Source organism: Oryctolagus cuniculus, chromosome 12, assembly GCF_051225735.1.
Source record: "Oryctolagus cuniculus isolate XC-2025 breed Fujian yellow rabbit chromosome 12, ASM5122573v1, whole genome shotgun sequence".
Classification (NCBI taxonomy): Eukaryota; Metazoa; Chordata; class Mammalia; order Lagomorpha; family Leporidae; genus Oryctolagus; species Oryctolagus cuniculus.
This window is the reverse complement of record NC_142878.1, coordinates 5,174,436-5,195,252: the sequence shown is the minus strand read 5'-3', so window position 1 is coordinate 5,195,252 and position 20,817 is coordinate 5,174,436. Positions and strand designations below refer to the sequence as shown.

Below are 20,817 nucleotides of genomic sequence, written 5' to 3'. Positions count from 1 at the left end.
GATCTTCTGTATATGAAGGTGATTGAAAATGAAACTCGATGAAGGGAGGGATGGGAGAAGGAGTGGGAGAGGGGAGGGCCGCGGGAGGGAGGGAGGTTGGGGGGGGAGCCACAACAATACAAAAGTTGCACTTTGTAAATTCACATTTATTAAATAAAAAAAAAGCCTAGTCAGAGAGAGGGCTGGGGACCCTGGATGAACCTTGGGCACAGGAAAGAATCTTTGTCCTAACAAAATACTCATTTCCAGGCTATGTATAGAATCTCTGCCAATCAAAGAGCAAGAGATGGACTGACCTAATTCACTAATTGGACAGAACACTTCACAAAAGAGGATGTCCACATGACCAATAAATATGAAGATGTGCTTGCTCTATAGCTTTAATCAACAAGAAAATATAAATTGAGACCACCATAAAAATATAATTAAATAAACACAATAACGGCTAAACCAATAGTCAGCCAACCAGTTGACCAAACATCTGACAATGTCAATTGAGGGTGAGAGATTAGGACAAGTAGAATTTTCTGTTCTTTTTTTTTTTTTCTTTAAGATTTTATTTATTTATTTGAAAGGCAACGTATCAGAGACAGAAGGAGAGACAGCGATCTTCTATCTGCTGTTCACTCCCCAGTGACTGAAACTGGGGGGAAATGGGCTGGGCTGAAGCCAGGGGCTAGGAGCTTCCTCCAGGTCTCTCCTGGGGGTCCAGGGGCTTAAGCACTTGGGCCGTCCTTTGCTGCCTTCCCAGGCAGATTAGCAGGGAGCTGGATAGGAAGTTGAGCAGCCAGGACACTAACTGGTGCCCATGAGGTATGCAGGCTTCACAGGCGGTGGCTTTAGCTGTTTCACCAAAATACCAGTCCCAGGGCAAGTAGAATGTTCACGTTCTGATTGTGGAAATATGATTTGGTACAACCACTTGAGGAAATTTTGTCAGAATCTAGTAAGACTGGAAATATGAATGCACAGTGCAACTCTAATCCTCAAATTTCACCCACAAAAAATCTACCCATATGTTCTCCAAAGGCTGTGATTCCACCAGCATTATCCATAAAAGTTCCCAAATCAAGTAACACAAATAACTAGTAACAGTGGAATTAGATAAATTGTGATGCGTTCATTCTGCAATTAAAAATAAGAACAAACTGCAGCATGTAGCAGCGTGGAGGGGTCTGCAAACATAATGTTGAGTAGAAGAAGCCAAATCCCCAAAGTCCATGCCATAAAATCCATTTATGGTAAGTTCAACAACGAAGCAAAACAGAAAATTCAGGCTTTGTTAGAAAAGTGGTAGTTTTGAGGAGCTAATGATAAAGTGCATTAATAAGATAGATTTCTAGAAAGCTAGTCATGTTCTATATCTATGCTTCACAAAATTTAGAAATCTCGTTGAAGTATAGATTCTGATTCAATGGATTTTTTTTAAAAGATGTATTTATTTATTTGAAAGGCAGAGTTACAGAGAAAGAAGGAGAGACAAAGAAAGATCTTCTGTTTGCTGATTCACTCCCCAAACAGCGACAGTGGCCTACACTGGGCCACACTGACTCCAGGAGCCAGGAGCTTCACCTGAGTCTCCCAAATGGGTGCAGGGGCCCAAGCACTTGGACTATTTTTCACTGTTTTCTCAGATGCATTAGCAGAGAGCTGGCTAGGAGGTGGGGCAGCCAACACAAGCCAGCGCCCCTGTGAGATGCTGGTGTCATAGGCCCTTGATTCAACAGGTCTTGTAGGGGCTTAAGATTCTGCATTTCCAACAAGCTCATAACTAATACCAAGACTGCTGGTAGTGAGTAGCATTCTGAGTAGTGAAGTTTGAAATCTTTTTCTGATTGGTGAAAATAAAAGTTGATTAGTTAAATTCCACTCAACTGTGAGCTGTCCACTTTCTGTATTCATACTTGAATTAATAGTTCTATAGAGAATATATCCCTTTCAGAATGAAAACCTGAATTGAACATTTTAGCTGCACAGATGCCCCTCAACTCAGGATGGAGCTATTTTCTGACAAAGGCATTCTAAGTTGAAAATGTGTTCATTATCTCTCACCTCCCACCCACCTCAATTTAACAGCACGTTACACAGCAGAGGGTTGGTTGTTTCCAGGCATGATCATGGGACTGACTGAGAGCTGTGGTCCCCTACCACTGCCAGTATTGTGAGAAATATCACACTGCATGTCAATGACCTGAGAAAAATACAAATTTGAAATTCAGCCTATAGTTTCTATTAAATTCACATCACTTTTGCACCATCAAAATGTCGAAAAACTGTTAAGCCAAAAGCTCTGTAAGTTAGAGATAGCATTTTTGTAAGTGGTGAAGACAGATCTTAGAAATTACATCCATAAACTAATTTTGAAGGACTTAAGTCAATATTTAAGATATTTATTGAAATTATAGGACAAGAGGGAAAACTTAAAGACCATGCTCACGAAGGAACAGACTGAAACAGCACCAGCAGAAATTGACATCAGAAACTCAGAAAGCTTGTCGGTGCATCACAGGTGGACTAAATGATCTGAAACAAATTTCAGTCTTTTTGACCTCTTCACAGTTCACATTAAGGAGAGAGTGTCCAGCTGACCTAGCTTAAGGAATGCATCTGCCCATCCCCTAAGGGAAGTCAAGCTACCTGCTCAACATGGGCTCCTCAGACTCCAGCTAAAGTGAGTGAACTATTTTCCAGGAGGCAACTGGTGTGTGTGTGCTTTCCAAAGATGATTGGGAAAAGATAGCAGTGTGGAGTCAATCAAAAGATTCATTGAAGGTGCCTTCAGCTCCAAAGCCAGTCTTTGTTGCCTTGCATTTAATTGGTGATGGGAATGAGATGGCTTCAGTAACTTTTGCAAACATACCCTCCTCACTGAGCTCAAGTCGATGGTGTGTGTGTGTTTGTGTGTGTGTGTGTGTGTGTGTACCAGGGGAAAGCAATATGGTAGGGACAGCCATAGGAGGGTGTTTATACAAGAGGGAAAGACATGGAGTTGACAATGCTTACTTGATTCACTCTAAGTGTTTAAACAAGTGGATTTCTACACGAACTCTGGAAATAACAACAAGTAAACATTGTGCATAGTAGTGTTAATAGGAATTCCTAGTTATTTCTAAGACTGATTCTAAAGGCACATGCTGTGTCTGGTGTGAATGAATATGGACTGCTAGTAAGATGCTTTCTTTATTCAGTTTCTTTAATGCGTGGGTAGGTTTCAGCAAAAGTGGCCTATTATGTTCCTTAAAACACTCAGGTAGTGATCAAATCTAGTTGTTAGCCTATATTGTTATTCCAGAAGGCATTACTTTATAGCAATTGTCAATTGTCTATGTCCCACTTTTAGGAAACCTGGAAAAATGTTTTGGATGTGTCTGGTTAGAAAGCACAACATAAACATAGGATCATTATCATCCACGACATATTCAGGTCATGTTTGGCCCACATTTTGTTAGTTTCAATGAACCACACACTTATAATGAATGACTTCCATTAGATAATTTTGTTTCTTCTGTTTCAAGTTTCTAGTTGCTTGTCTGGATTTCATTACTATCACACTCATTGACCCAGGAGGGTTTGTTTCTCAACTTGGTCAGGAGTGGAACATGGGAGGGTGGCTGTCTCTGGAGGAAAGGAGATTGTTTTTTAAGCCAGTGGCTACTGTGAATTGTATGCCAGAAGTTCAAGCAGTGAAATTTTCATTTGCAATTGACTTTGTTTAATGTTCCTCCAATCATGGTCTGCATAAATTGCTTAAAACATTTTTGCCAGTCACATATCAAAGTCATGAGCATTTTATTACACAACAAAAACTACTGTTGGAAAAGCAAAAATAGTTAACAGGAATGTTAGAAAAGTAATGCCAACAAAAACAATTTTTCAAATTAACAGTTATTTTTGCTTATTTATTTATTAGCACTTACGTTGACTGCTTAGAACTCCAGTACTTAGCTCTTTTTGTCATGGTCATTTTGTTTCTAGCTTTATGATAATGCTTTCCCAGGTACAACTAGTTAGTTCAAAATCAGACCAAGTCATTTCATCAAGTTGGTAAAATATGACAAAATAATTGACATGACCTTACTTATCTCTGGATTCATGTGAACTTTTGGATGGCCAGTGCCACAGCTCTCTGCCCAAGGGTGTTCATCATTGCTCAGAGTGATTCCATGTGGCTATTCTCACATAGCCCAAGGGTGCTTGGGACAAAATAAAAGGCTTATTGACAATGGAAAATAAATGTGATATTTTACCATCAGACATGAACTTCATATGATCATCTGTAACATTCCTGTGATTAAAAGGAGGGGCAGGAATATATTGGAATGTGGGGAGGATAGGTAATAAATATTCCTAGAAATATCTAAGCCTTATGCTTTACAAAGGAGTGGGAAAAGTTGCCATGATTGAAATATTCTCATTTATTGCACTTGAAAAATGACCAAACATTTCTCCTTTGGGGAAGAAAAGGATGATATCCACCTATGGCTATTCAAGCCAAAGGATTGCTTTGCTTTTTTTTGTAAAATGCTGATTTTGCCCACAGATGTGGAAAATAAAAACACATCTTATCTCCTTTACCTCACCCCTGGCTGACTCTTTTGCAGGTGTTATTGACTTCTCAGGGTGTTGGTCCTCATGACTCCACAGGGATGTAGAGGATCAGAGAATATGTTGCACCAGGTCTTGCTTGCAGCACCACGGATCTGGAAGATGAAAGAAAGATAACTTTTTATTTATCTGAGTTTTCTTAGAGTTTCTTGCTTTCTAGTATATCATACATTGTATAATACTGTAAGTTTTTGTTTTGTTTTTTATTTCGGCATATATGAATAACAATGACAGTTAGGAAAGGTTCAGTAAAGTCAGAATGTATTTGTTTCATGAGCTATGTTTCTTCTTATTTTTAATTTCAAGCCTTTGGATGTTTTAGAAATATTCCTAAACTTCTACAGAATTCTCCTATCACTACAAATTTTGGTAATTACATAACTTGGCAAAAAAAGCCCTGATCCCTCCCACATACAGACTAGGGACTGAGGACAGTGAAAAATAAATGGTATTTTGCTTTAACTGATACATTTTGCTTTTGTCAATCTGCATTGATCTAGTTACCCTGATCCATGCAAAAAAAAAAAAAAAAAAAAAAAAAAAGCATTTCTTGCTGAAGTGGCCAAAAGATGAAATTCTTTTTTCCTAACTATACTACAGTTAATAATAGATACCGAGAGCAAATATTCACCTATATACAAGGGAGCATGACTATTGTTGCCCATATGTCTTTTTCAGAGTGTGTCCCTATATGTCAACAGCATAGCACCAGCTATCTCGATGCATCTGACAGGGTTAACTGCCCTCCTACATACTGTTTTGTTCAGTGCTGTAAGCTGTAAGACAAATATCTTCTTGGTTTTCTCCTTTAATGTGAGATTTGGAACTCACAGGGAGGAGAAGGGGGACATAGCAAAATGCACTTTGTCTCAGCTAGAGCTATAATGCAAACAAGACACACAACAAACTTCATGCTTGATTTTTTTCTTCATACTTCAGAGAACATCCGCCTGGGGGGTCTGGCGTCTAATGGGCTGCAGAGGAGGACTTGGGTCATTGTCCAAATTCGGTAGTCCTCATGTGATGTCCCGTTGATCGGTGATTCCAGAACAGTTCACGTTGTTCTGGTCAGCTTCTTTCAGGACTTCAAAGAGTTCTCACACCCCCAACCTCCCTCCTACCTCCAGTGCCTTTTAAGATAGTAAAAAACAGTGATGCGTGTGGAGTAGATAATCTTATATCAAGGTGAATTCTGGATAACCAACTTTGGTCCCCCTTACACCTCTGAACACTATGAACATAGTAACTGAAAGGAGCTTGTGGTCGAAGATCGTGGGAGAAAGCCTTTGCAGCCAGGACCAGGCTTTGCAGGTATAATTCTTTCCAGTCACTTCCTGGATCTTTTGCTAGCTGGCTTTTGAGCTTCCGCTGAAGCGGGAACATCAGGACATGAAGCCTCTCAATAAGTGCATTCAAAAAACCAAAAGCAGACACCACAGAGAGCTACCTCTGCCATAGACAAGCCCAAAGTATGACTTTTCCTCTTCTCGGGCCATTTTTAGCAACACAATAAACATGAGTCTAAGTGATGCCTCTTCTTTAGCCATAATGGAATTCTCACTGGGATTCTTGTTAGGAGAACTTGGTTTCCCTTCTGTGTTATAAAAGATTTTGTTTTTTTGCAAAGTGTCCACAATGTAAATGCATACTTGTTGGAGGCTAAGCTCACTCTCACATACCATTGCAATTGGGGAGATGGCCACCAGGCCAGATCTGCACTGCACCACTACTGCCCTTTGGGAAAAAAAAAAAGTTATTTATTTATTTGAAATACAGAATTGCACAGAGAGAGAGGGAGAGACAGAGAGAGTGAATGAACTTCCATCCCCTGGTGTAATTCCCAAATGGCCTCAACGGCCAGGGTTAAGGCAGGCCCATGCCAAAACAGGAGCCAGGAGCTTCTTCTGAGTCTCCCACAAGCCCCTTGTTTAGAAAGTCCATGAATTTTCTGTTATTTCTCTGTGTTTTTAAACACTCAGACCATGCTACATCCAGGTGAAGCTAAAAGACTGAGATCAAGGGCAAACGTTTCAGGGGTTGTAGATCACAAATACTTCTTCAAGTGGAAGAGTAAATTTGTCCTAGAGGGTCCTTGGAAAAAGGAAAAAGGAGCCAAACAAATGGTTTCCAACCTGAATGTGCCTCAGGGTCCTCCAGAGCCTTGACCGGTGAGGTTCAGGCTCCTCCCATACCTGCTGAAGCAGAATCCTCAAGGGCCTGGAAGCTGCCTGGCGAGTATAACTGTCAGCTGATCTGGAAATCACTGCGGTAAATGATTGGCTTTGGTTTTCTTTTTTTTTTTTTTTTTCTATAAAGAACACACACGAGTTCCTCAAGAAATGACATACTCCAGCACTTACACCTGCATGATGGTGAAGTTTCAGTGTCACTTTGGATTGAAAAATACCCAGAGACCTGGGAAGACATTGCTTTGGCTATGTCTGGGGGAGTGTTTTCAGGGGAAGTGAGAGGATTAAGTGGGAAGACCCACCCTTAACAAAGGTGGGCACCATCCAGAGGACTAGGGGCCCAGAGAGAAAAAAATGCACAGAGGAAAGTGGTGAGTCTCCCTGGGTGCTGAATGCACTCGTCAAATGCCTTGGACAGCAGAACTCCAGCCTGCCAGGCTTAGGGCTACAGGACTCATGGCAGGGCCACCCCACCCCCAGCCCAGCCTTGCCCCTAGTGTTAGGGAACCATTCATGGCGAAAGTAATTGTAGTGCCCAGTTCTTAGCTAGGAACTCAATCTGAGTCTCTCATATAGATGACTGAAACCCAATTACTTGAGCCGTCACTTCTAAGGATTCACATGATCTGGAAGCTGGAATCAGGAACCAGAGCCAAGATTGAACCCAGGCACTCTGATGCAAGACACAGATTTGTAACTTCTTTCCTGAATGCCTACTCCCAACCCCCATTCACTTTTGACAGGTACATTGAATTACTATTTTTAATTGTCTTGTTGGTTGTTTGGCATTCTTACCATCTATTTGTTAAGGCCTCACTGTCTGCTTCTCTCTCTAAGATGGGGATTCTGAGCCCCGAACTTTTCTTCTTGCACTCATTCCCGGAAGGTGCATTGCTCTTTACGTCTGTATGCCAACACAGACAATCCAATATTTAAGTTTCCCCAGATATGCTATAGGTTGATTATTAAGAATCTAATATGCGTTGCAGAACCAATAGGTGCTGAAGTTGCATTTTCTCCTTTATTGAGTTTTGAGTTTCAATTATGATGCCTATGCTAGTGCCGAATGCTCCTAATTCCAGGTAGAATATGTTCTTTTTCCTTAAACTCTGTATGATGTGCTAACAATTATAACTTAAAATCATCACATACATTTTGTAATTGTCCCAATATAATTTTTGCATGCTCTATTTATTTCTAAGCATCTAATTATCTTTTTGTACTTTTATTTATTTTTGAAAGATTTATTTATTTTTTGAAAGGCAGAGTTGCAGCAAGAGAATGGGAAGACATACAGAGAGAGAGAGAAAGAAAGAGAAAGAGAGAGAGAGAGAGAGAGAGAGAGAGAGCACTCTTCCATCCATGGTTCATTCCCAAATGGCCAGAATGGCAGGGGCTGGGCCAAACCAAAGTCAGGAGCCTGGAACTTTATCTGGATCTCCTTTGTGAGTGGTAGGGACCTAAGTACCTGGGCCATCCTCCAATGGTGGAGCAGCCTGGGCTCCAACTGGTACCCATATGGGATGCTGGCACTGCAGGCGGCACCTTAACCCCCGTGCCACAGGATGCCTCTCCATCCTTTCATTGATAACTATTGGTATTGTCTACTTTTTGGCTACTTCTTGAGACTAATTCTTTTGTTTTGTCCAGGAATCCATGGCTATCCTCTTTTGTTTTTGGCCAGCAACTTTTTATAGGTAGCTCTGATCCAGGAAATTATATACAGTAAATTCTCCTGGGATATTTCACTCTTTCTTTTCAGTATGTACCTCTCTTTTTTAATATCTACTTTCATTTTCCTGAAGAATATCAAAAGATATCATCAAGGACATAGAACATTACATTTTATAATCCTTACATATCTGCAAAAGTACTTGTATTTTCTAGATCTTCTACACAAATAAGTGTCAATGTTAAATGAAGTGAGTAGATTATAATACAAATATTGAGATAGTGATTTTTTCCTCTGTAAATATGAATGTCATGGATGTATTAAAGTAATATTGCCAATAAACCTCATTGTCCACATAGACTCACAGGCACATATATTTAATCATTCAAGGTAAAAGGATTATTATGCTCTTTAATCTAAGGCATGTGAAAAAGAGAAGCAAGCAGCAAATTGTTTTGATAGACCCATGTAACATTAACATCCTAGGCTTACAAACCACAAAACTAGAAATATATACATATTTAATTTTTAATATTAATGAAGGATTATAACAAAATATGAATGCTGGCAAATAAAATTCAGCTTGGTATTGGAAGAATAAAATGTTCTGATCATGTAGAATTTATTTCCAATGACCCAAAATAGGAAACTCATTCATAAAATATATAACTTTTTAAATGTCAAAGGAGAACATTAGATAAGAATATCTCAATGAATATGGAAAAACATTTGACTACATTCAACATCCATCCTTCATTAGAGCTTATTTTGACAAGATAGGCACAAATTATACAACTATAATGTATTATATAAAGAAATATATAGCTTTACATATATAACAGTAAGGATAAAAGAAACATGTCAATAGAACTAAATAAGTGAGAGAAATAACAGGTACATATAATGGGATTGTGGAAACAAAATTTTAATTATTTGTATCTGATATCTTATATATTTGAAATTTTGGGGGAATCATCCGAAATTATTATCGACAAGATTTAGTAGTGAGGTCAGTTTCAAAGCTAAGAGTAAAAACTTTCCATATGGAGATGCTTTGAATATATAATGGAAGGAAGCAGATAATGTAAAGCATTTCAGTAAAAAGCCAGATAGTAAATATTTTGTGCATTTTAAGGCTTCGTAGATGTCAATTGGTCTCTGTTCCCACAACTCAACTCCAAGTCAGGTAAATGAGTGGGTGCTACATTCCAATACACTGTATTTAGAGAAGCAGACACCATCCTGTGGACGCAATCTAAAGTAACAAGACAATGCATGAGATGCCTGAATTCTTTAACGAAAAAATCATGGAATAGCTTTGTAAAGAAAATCAAAACTATTAAGGAAAGAAGAAGGTTATGCTGTGCTGCTTCCTTTCTTTTTTCTTTTTAAAGATTTATTTATTTGCTTGAAAGGCAGAGTTATAAAGGGGAGAGAGAGAGAGAGAGAGAGAGAGAGAGAGAGAGAGAGAGAGGTCTTCCATCTGCTTGTTCACTCCCCAAATAGCCACAATGGCAGGAGCTGAGCCTATCCAAAGTCAGGAGCTAGGATCTTCTTCCAGGTCTCTCATGCGGGCACAGGGGCCCAAGGACTTGGGGCATCTTCTACTGCTTTTGCAGACCATGAAAGAGAGCTGGATGGGAAGTGGAGCAGCTGGGACTCAAATCGGCACCCATATGAGATGCTGGCACTGCAGGCTGTGGCTTTACCCGCTGCGCCACAGTGCCAACCCCCGTGGTGCACCTTTACAGTAAGTTTCAATACTACAACAATGTCAATTACCCCAAATTAGTTTCTAAATTTAAATCAGTCCTTTCAAAAGCAACTGAATTCTATCTAGAATCCAAAAGAGAAATGAAGACAGGATAGGAAAGACAAATTAAAATCTCTTCCTCTACATGGTACCTACAGCTTAAAATAATGTATTGTATATATCAAAACTATTAAAATGGATTTTAATTAACATCTTCATCATAAAATCTGATAAACTGGTGAGATGATTAGGCATCTTTAGTAGCTTTACTATTTCTGTAATGTATACAGATGAAAACATCACCTTGTATTACTTACACATATGTGATTATTATTTGTCAATTAAAAGTAAATGAACCTTTTTAAGAGAATGAAGTCATAAAATCAAATATATACAAAGAAAAGCACTTTCATGGAATTATGAACTGCTGTGTGTTTTTTGAAGGATATTTGTAACATGTCTAACGTGTGTAAAAGCATGAACTTTGACCTGGTGGCTCTGCTAATAGGAGCTCACGCCGCTGTACTGCCTGCAGATACCTACCAAGATACCGGTGCTGTCTGGTTCTTCCAGCCATGTCCACACTTCACTTGGCTTCTGTTTTTAATGTCTTCAGTGTTAGCCACCCAGCCTATTAAAAGCCTTTTCATTTGTTTTTACACTTGTCTATTTTTGTTCTAATACTTAAGAGGACATCAGAATACTCTGGAAATGGATCAAAAAGCAGCTTTTGACCTTTTCTAAAATTGTGAAATATTTAGACATTCTTGGTCATGAAATAAAGCAAAAGCACTCATTTGACAAAATTTTGGGTAATATAATTACTTGATAGAGCATATTAACAAAACATGACGTGGTTGGAAGTACATTTTCCTAACTATGTGCTCTGAACAGTGCGTAGTAATCCATATTAACAATCTTCTGATGGGGAAAAAAGAGCTTGGCTGTCCAAATAGTTTGGAAATGTGCATTACTGGAACCTACTTAGTAAGAAAACACTTTTCCTTCCTCCTCACGAACAGTTTGGGAACTACGGCTCCAGAGGAGTTACAGTGGCACCTGGACTTCTGGGAAGATGGGCTGAGCTATAACATGGCTGTCATCATTGGGGCCTCCCTTGGCAAGATGTCAGGTGCCACCAAGGCCCAGACAGAAGGGATGATGGCAAAAGTGTTCACTTTCCCCCTTTGGTTGGCAAGCACAGGGGGTTGAGGAGGAAAGCTGACTCTCACATTAACCCTTCAGAAAGGCCGGGTTCTGTGGCCTCTGTACTTTTTTTCCATGAATCTAAAAGAAAAAAAAAAAGCTCTGAGTTCTAAAGGACAGATCCTCAGAAAGGCTACTCAGAGCCAGAGGTGATGCTACGAGGAACACAATGGGTATTTTTTGCAGACGCCCAGAAATGCACACTTCATCTGAAAAAAGAAAAGAGATTTCTTCTGCAAACAGATTCAAATATTTGCCATCCATGTGCCTTGCGTAAGGAGGAAATGGGAAAACTGCAGGACTTTCTCAGCATGGCTCCTGACGTTTCTGTGTCAGGGTTTGGGGGTGGGAGTGAGGCCCTGCGTCTCCACCAGGAGCCCAGCTGGGAGTGCAAAGGCTGCGTGTGCATTCTGACTTTCACAGCCTTGCCCTGTGCGGCTCTGCCTTTGACACCACCGCCTCTCTTCTGCATTCTTCCTCGGTGCCCCTTCCCCACCCCCAGCTTTGCTTGATTTTTCTTCATAGCCTCTGAAAATGCAACAGAGAATAAAAATGTGGTAAGACCTGCCGCCAGCACCTATGCCCTCCAGTCCTAAGCTGACAAAAATGTCAAGAAACTGACAGTAAAATATGCGAAGAAAGAGCTCTGCAAACAAGAACAAACCCCAGACTATTTGGTGCTCTCGCTACACTGTGTCATGGTTTTCAAACAGAAATAGCAGATGTGGGATTTATTATCTCTAACATCACTTGTTAAATTTTACACCACGCGAATGATATGGGGAATACCAAAGGGGAAGCACCTGACTGGCCAGGGGAGGCACACAGGGGAGCAGACAGACAGACTCCACAGAGTGCCAATGGATGGCTTAGCTTACAGGGAGAGCTGGGTAGCAGGGAGCCGCAATGGGCGCACCAACCCCGGCTCTGCCCACATGAGCCAACGATGTAGTTGAAAAGTTGAAACAGATGTTTCCTTGACTGGCCAACCTGGTGGCTCATCGCCTGGTCTAATGCCCTGAACACACCGAGTGTTTCTTCAACATGGCTCTAAGCACAGGGTCTTCCCTAAGAGAGGAGTTTTGAGAAGCTGAGAATATTGGCCTTCCCTGTCCTCTGAGCTCCTGATGGAGGCGCTGTTGTCCACATAGTTTCTTATTTAATTGGTACAGCAACCTTACAGGGTAAGTGTGGTGGAATGAGAAGGCCATGCCAAGGTGACCGCTGGCAAGCGAGCGTCACGGGATGAAAATCTACAATTGTCTGATCCTTGGAAAATAGTAGTGGTTTCAGTTCTTTCAAAATGCATGAAAAAACCATTTTAAACAGCCTGCACAATTCTGGGTAAACTATAAATGAGAACTACAAATATTTTGTTTTTCTAAGTTTGAAATTGCATCTTAAAAAAAAAAAAAGAGTTACAGAGACAGAGAGGGAGAGAGAGAGAGAGAGAGAGTCAGTCTTCCATCTGCTGGTTCACTTCCCAGATGGCCTCAATGGTTAGGGCAGGGCCAGGCTGCAGCCAGGGGGCAAGACTTTCTTGCAGATCTCTCATGTTAGTGCAGTGGCCTAAACACGTGGGTCATCCTCCACAGTTTTTCCAGGCACATAAGCAGGGAGCTGGATCAGAAATGGAGCAGAGGGGACAGGAACCAGCACCCCTATGAGATGTTGACATTGCAGGTGGTGGCCTAACACAGGACACCACAATGCTGCTCCCTGAAATTGCATCTTAGCCTTTCTCCTTTGTTACAACTTCAGACTTTCATAAATGAGCTTCATTTTCTTATCTTTTTTTAAAGTTTATTTTTATTCGAAAGGCAGAGAATCAGAGAGAGACAAAGAGACAGACAGAGGGATTGTCCATTCGTTGACTCACTATCCAAATACCTACAATAGCCAGAGCCGGGCCAGGCTGAAGTCGGGAGCCTATAACCCAAACCAGGTCTCCAATGTTGAGTCACAGGGATCCACAAACTTGAGCCATCATCTGTCACCTCACAGGGTGTGCATTAGCAGGAAGCTGGAAGGGAAGCCACACAGCCAGCACTTGAACCAGGTACTCTGATGGGGGTGCTGGGCATCCCAAGCAGTGACTTAACCAATGCTTCAAATATCTGCTCCTTATCTTTAATGGACTGAGAAACCAAGGCACATAGGAATAAAATATTCTAATTTGGTCACACTATAAACCACAGGATTCTTGTAAAAATAGGGCAAATAGTTGGATAAAATAACTCCATCAAGGAGATGGTTAGCCTAGCAGTTCTGATGCTGTGTGACACATCAGAGTACCAAGGTTTGATTCTAGCCTCCTGCCAGTGCAGACTCCGGCAGGCAGTGGTGATGTCTCAAGTGCGCGGCAGGCAGTGGTGATGTCTCAAGTGGTTGGCTTTTGCCTCCTACAAGGGAGACCTGGATTTGAGTTCTCAGCTATAGACTCCAGCCAGAGCCCAGAGCTGGCTGTTGTAGGCATTTTGGGAGTGAATCAGTGCGTGAGAACTCTCTCTCTCTCTCTCTCTCACTCCCCCCCTTCCCCCCAATCCTGTTTCTCTCTGTCTCCCTTGCTCTCTCACTCTGTCTTTCCCTCTCATTTTCTCTTTCCCTGCTTCTCAAATAAAAATAAATGAATCACTCCACCAAAGCAGAACTGTATTACTCCCTGCAATACCAGATACCGAGGATATGTTTTCAACTGGTGTTTTTAAAGTGCAGCTGAAGTACCCTACTTAGCTGGGGATTTGCACAACACAATTGCACATAAAATTGGCAACTCGTGGCCTTAGGAAAAAGTGAATACAAAAGAAGACAGAAAGAGGAGCGAGGAGGGAAGCACACAGAGTTCAGTTGTCCTTGAAATTTTCTTGAGGCATTTGCCACAGCAATTAATCTGCACAGAGAAGAAAGGCAGGCCCTGGCAATCCTCTGCGATTCACCCAGTGGCATCCACTAGGTGACTGGCAAAGCCAACACAGGAGCCAGTGTGTGTGGTTCTCTGCCCCATAGCAGGCAGGGGCTGGTTACACACCTTGGCTCCCATCACAGCTATAAAGACGGTCATAAAACTGCCACCGAAATCTGAGTGTCATGTCAGTGGAGACGGCTGAAGCCCTTAAGGGCTCTAGTGATCATCCCATAATGTTCATATAGGTCCCAGGGGAAGGTGGGCAGACTTCTCCACAGTGGGCACTGTGGGCTTGCCCCTGAGCCAGAACCTCCCAGTGTCCACAGGCACTCACCTCCGCAGCACTCTTCCATAAATGTTATTATTGCTTTAAGAGCACATTGTGGGGAAGAAAGAATGACAGCTGAAATTCCATTTACATATGAATAGAAGAATCTGTGCAGGTATTGGAAAAGAACTCCAGTGAAAATATGAGCAGCAGAACAAAGACGTCCTGATTAGAAGGCTTCGTGTGAGGTTAGGGCACACTGGTTATCTCAGCTCGGGTTCAGAGTCTTTGCGAAGGGCTGTGACCACTTCCCTGAGAACTTTTCAAAACCTATTTTCAACAGTTCTACTTTTCTCCCCATTTAAGTGATTTCAGTTTGTGTTTTACAGAGGGACAGTACTTTCTTATTTTGAGTTAGACATAAAAATGTAAATAACTTTTATTTTAGAGGTAGGGCTCTTGTATCTTAATTTGGGCGGTCAATTGGTGGAGAATGATAAACAAATTTTAACCAACTGTAATGAGGCTATTGTGTTACATTCCTACTCCACTGAGCATTCTGTTTTGCAAACTGAAAACAAATCCCAAAACTAAACTAAGGGGCGCTTGCTATGTATTTTACCTTAGTAGAAATCTGTGTATTTATATTCTGCCTACTCAGAAATCTGGAGACCTAATTTTTTGTTGTTGTTGTGGTTGTTTTTGTTGGAAATAGAAAAATAAATTTATAGTGAGAAGCATGTACTATTCTCATTTTCTTTTTTTTAAGATTTATTTATTTGTTTGAAAGTCAGAGTTACGCAGAGTGAGGAGAGGCAGAGAGACAGAGAGAGAGAGAGAGGTCTTCCATCTGATGGTCCACTCCCCAATTGACCACAAATGTCCGAGCTGCACTGATCTGAAGCCAAGAGCCAGGAGCTTCTCCCAGATGTCCCACGTGGGTGCAGGGGCCCAAGGACTTGGGCCATCTTCTACTGCTTTCCCAGGCCATAGCAGAGAGCTGGATCGGAAGTGAAACAGCTAGGTTTGGAATTGGCACCCATATGTGATGCCGGTGCTTCAGACCCACTGCACCACAGCGCCGGTCCCATATTCTCACTTTCTATCTGGACTAAATGCTAAGTGTAGAATGGAAGAAACATATGCAACTTGCACAGTGAAGAAATATTGCGGCTTATAGGAGCTTCCAGCATCTAGAACCTGGTGTATGCACTTTGAGTTTTTCTCCCTAAATATTCCTATGCAGGAATCTCAGTCCCCAGTATAATGGTGCTGAGACGAGGTAGAACCTATGACAGGTGGAGCCTGGGGAGAGATGAGTAGGTCTTCAGGAGGGATTGGGGCTTTTTTTTTGTGAGAAGTCCTGCAACAATAGGTTGTTACCAGCCACCCTGCCCCTGTCCTGATTCTGACCTCCTCTTTTGCTATGTGATCTCTTCCCCTGGGACCTCATCACTGTGATGCCATCAGCCATGAGGCCCATCCCAGAACCTAGCAAATGCCAGCACCATGTTGCTGAACCTCCAGACTTGCGAGCTGACTAGATCTCTTTCCTTTATAAAGTGTCCACCATCAGGTACTGTATTATAGCAACAGAAAACTACTTGGACAGCCATTGACCACCTTCAGTATTGTTTGATCATAATCTTGTATGAATAGTTTTATCATTACTCTTATATTAGATATACTACTGTTAAATTATTCTGATTTCAGTATTTTTATTTCAATAACATTGTCATCAGAGAGTCTGTTTTCTCATTTCAGGTTATGGATGTTAAATTTGGCAACTTTCTGGAAATGAAGGCATCTTTCATTGACATTTCAGGTGTAAAACTGTGTTTATAATTTTCATATAGCAATGGAAGCATTTTGTTTTTTTCAACACACAACTAATACACTACATAGTTAACTGAGTTTCACTGACCCTTTAAAACCACGTCTTAAAAGCTTTTCATCTTCTTCCTTGGTAGCACATGGTATGACTTAATTAAAACTTGAAAACTGTGCATTGGAGTACTCATTCAACACCCCACTATTCAGTTTCTGATCCAGTTTCCTACTAATGTGCCTGGAGAGGCACAGAAGACACTTCAAATAATTGAGCCTCTGCCAACCATGTTGAAGACCTGGATAGAGTTCCTGGCTCCTGGCTTCAACCTGGACTAGACCTGGCTTTTATGGCCATTTGGGGGTAAACCATAAGAGGAATAATCTCTCTGTCTCTCTCTTTCTCTCACTGGTTTTCAAATAAACAGTTTTTAAAACAGAAAACTATGTACTTTGGATTTTCAATCATAGGCTTGTATTTTCCAGGCCTATAGGATACTTAAAGGAAAAGTGAAATTATTGAGAGAACAAATTTTTTAAAAATCAGATTTTCCTACAGTATAATTTTTGAATGGTATTTACCAGCTAAACATCTCAGTACGTTAAGTTAGTTTGCTGAACTTTTTAGAATAGAAATTACGAACATAGCTGTGACTTAAATTTAGACCACATTTCTGGCTCTTCCACCTGCTAACCATGTGAACATGTGGAAGGTCAATCACTTATATGCTAAATGCAGATACACATACTATTAATTCCTATGTATGTGTGAGCACATTTAGTGCTTAGCCCTACAGAATAGAGTATGATCTCATATACTAACATTATTACTGATAATAACAATAGTAGTATCAGAAGAATTAGAGATATTTAATATCCATCTCTCTCTCTCTCTCTCTCTCTCTCTCTCTCTCTCTCTTTCTAATTCTCTTTCACATTTTCTCCGAACAGCACTGATAACAAACTTTCTGGAAACTAGTGTGGTCTAATCTTGTCCCAGCAGTCTAGGATATAGCACTTACTAGTTAGTAGAGATGTTCTCTATTTTTGTCCCTTGCTCAATTCTCATATCTTCCCCCACTATTTAGTTGTTGTTGTTTTTTTTTGCAAATTTTCCTATTAATTTTATTAGGATTAATTTCTGCTGCTTGTATGCAAAAGATATTGTCTGATAAGACAACTCATATATGGTCTTTATCTTCTAAAAATTCTCATATTCAAATGGTATTACCAGTTCAATGGCAGAATACTATCCATGTGATGTGAAGTAGTTAATAACAACTTGAATGCATAGTTTACATCCTCTAGAGAGATAACTCACTGTGGTTACATGGTACTGCCTTCTGGTCAATTCAGTCCAATGGCCAATCAAGTTCATAGAGCAAAATCGACTAAATTGGTTCTTTGGCTGCCTTGATCACTCTTGTCATTCTAAGAGCATGACCACACACTACTTTTCAGTCACAGCTCATACAGCCATGTCCCTGCATTGAGTCTAGATTAATTGGATAAAATATGAAAAAAAAGTATTTAAAAGTGACTTTTTTGTTAAACTGAGTTTATTATTAAACTGAGTTTAATAATAACAATAATAATGATAGCAGAAGATTCATGTATCTACTCATATTATTTAAGGCTACATAAGGCACAGCTGGTATAGTTGAATAGGGGAAATTAGTTATTGGATTTTGGGTGTGAGTATCTGGATTGGAATCCTTATTCTGTCATGTGGGAGCAGAGCCACTTACATTGAAGTAGGTAAGAGTCTCTGAACCAGTTTTCTCATGGGTAGTAGGTTAAATTGAAGTAGGTAGGAGTCTCTGAACCAGTTTGCTCATAATATTTAGTATATGTGGAATGTGCTGTGGAGCCCATCTGCTCTTGCTTGCAGGTTTCAATACCTCCTTTGACTAGTCCTGACCTGCTGCCGACTCTCTCCATTTCCTGCTTCCTTCCTTCTCAATTTCCTATGACCATGATTTATCAGTGTTCTTTATATGCTCCTTTGTTCTACCCTTGAAATGCTGGGGTTCCTGAAACTCAGTTCTACACATTTTCCTTTCTTTCTCAACATTTTCTTTGATCTCTGCAATTCTTGTGATTTTAAACATCATCTATACTCTGAAAGTTTTCAGGGTGGTTGTCTCAACTGAGCTTCAGATCTACTCACTGGATTGCCTCTTGGTATCCAAAATGTTCCATCCGTAAAACTCAAACAAACTAAAAATTAAGGATAATGATTTGTGTATTCATTTTTCTACCTCTATAAAAGCATCTTCATTCACCGTGTCTGACAATTGTCTCATCCTACATATCATCAATTACCACTGATCCTCTCTCAAAAATAAATCACACATTTGCCTATTTGTGCCCATTTCCACCACAACCACTGAATCCAGCCACCAGCCTCTCATCATTTGATTGTTACAAAAGCCTCTTCACTTCTCTCCCTGCTCCAAATATCAACCACTCCAGTTTATTCTCCACACAGCAAATGAAATTGGAGTGTAATAGTAATGTCCTCTATTTAGAATTAAATCTGGACTTCTTGTCTACCATAGTCTACAAATCTTTGATGAATCTTGCAAGATCTTTGTCTCTAACTTCATCTCTGGTCTCCTTCTTTTATCTATTACACTCAACCAACCCCTTCAGGGCAACAAGGTCTTTCCCATTTCAGTGCCCTTGTATGAGCTATTCCCTGTGTTTAGAAAACACTCACATTCGAGTTTTGCCTGTATCAATGCTTATTTTCATTGTTTCTCAACTTAAATGTCTTCAGTACTCAGCTGGGACTATCCTTCTGCTCTTCTTTTTCAGTACCACATTCTTATATCTTCGTAACCCTTACCAAGAGCCACAATTATCTATTTACTTCCATTTGTTTATTTTCTACTTTTCCAAGTATAATGTAAGCAACAAGAAGTCATATTTTACACACATTTTATTCTCTACTGTATACTTACGTTGGAAAATAATCCATAGCATATGGTCATAGCTTAATAATGTTTTGTTGAATGAACACATACATGAATGAATTCTTCATTGTGCTCAAATTCTGTAGCTCACTTTCTCTTTCTTGTTCATGCTTGAATTGTTGATATTTTTTTATGACTACATTTTTTGAACATTTTAAGTACATGCAATAAGGATTTCTATGTAAGATAACATCTACCAACTATGTGAAAGGTATTTTATTTTCTGCCCAGATCAATTTAAATGTGCAAAACCATTTTATGACATAATGTTTAATACCTTAGATTGAGCAAAAAAAGTGTAAATGGACTCTTTGAAGAAAAAGAATCTTCCAAGCTGATCAGATTCTATATTTCATCAATTATCTCTGTCAAAAATTTGAAATGTGAATAATCTTCAGAAGGTCTTTTATCTTTTTAGCTTGCTCCCTAATTTGTCATTTCTGGAATGGATGTCCTAACTCTACCGATGAAAGGGAACTTGCACAGACTGTAAACTCAATGAGCCATTAAATAGGTGACAATAATCTTGATAGAAGTTTGGAATATTTAATTAGCACAAAAAATACTCTTAGCCAGTGCACTCAATTACTTCCATGGATACTCCCCAAAATATCAACCAACTGTTCTGCATGTCCATGAAACACTTTGAAAGACATTTAAGATGGAAAAAGGAGATAATATTTCATCTATTAATTGAGGACTTGACACGGTTGTGCATGTCCAGTAATAAAGTTTCAAAGTGAATTCAGTTTAGATCCTTGAGATATTTTTAAAGGTGACATTTCTATCCTTAAGGCTAACATTACATGAAAGTAACTGAAAGGCTAGAACGGAACTCTTTGGGCTAGAGAAAGGAAACGCACTGGTGTACCCCGTGCTCTCATTACTGCTTCTTTTGCACATTACCTGAATCGGCCAAAGACCAGCAAAAGCAGAAGAAACCAGAAAATCATTATCTTGAAAATCACAGTCGTGATAGAAAAAACATCTCGGGGAAGAACTGATGAAGAAAAGTTAATAAGAAAGAGGAAGAAGATGATATTGCATGATTAACACGAAGTTTGACTAACTTTTATACAAGATCCAGTCTGTATCTTTGTCTGTTCTCCAAAAGGGAAAAATATGTTTTGGTTTTAAAAGACAAGACTTTAAAAAGGGTTCCATCAGTCCTTTTCCAGGCTCAACAACATCTCATGATTATCAAACGGTAACAAAACATGTGTTTTTCTTCACAGCCTCAACGTTTAGACAAGGCTAAAGTTTGGTAGATGCTTTGCAGAACTCCATTGTTCCCAGTCAGTAGTCAAGCTTCACACACCTGCTCACATGCTGTGAGAAACAGGGAGATGTCTGCTTTCTGGGTTAAACCAGTAGAAGACCAGCCCTCTGTATGTGGTTCTCACTGAGCAATCAA

At 40.0% G+C, this 20,817-nt stretch overlaps 1 long non-coding RNA gene across 1 annotated transcript in view; it reads left to right on the top strand.

Annotated features, from left to right (window-relative positions):
* The first annotated feature begins 2,533 nt into the window (after nt 1–2,533).
* The window catches only part of LOC149122922 (uncharacterized), a 38,127-nt gene continuing 19,843 nt past the window's right edge, over nt 2,534–20,817 (top strand). The window contains exon 1 of the long non-coding RNA XR_016218678.1: nt 2,534–2,671. This is a non-coding gene — a long non-coding RNA (uncharacterized LOC149122922). The remainder of the gene's footprint in view (nt 2,672–20,817) is intronic.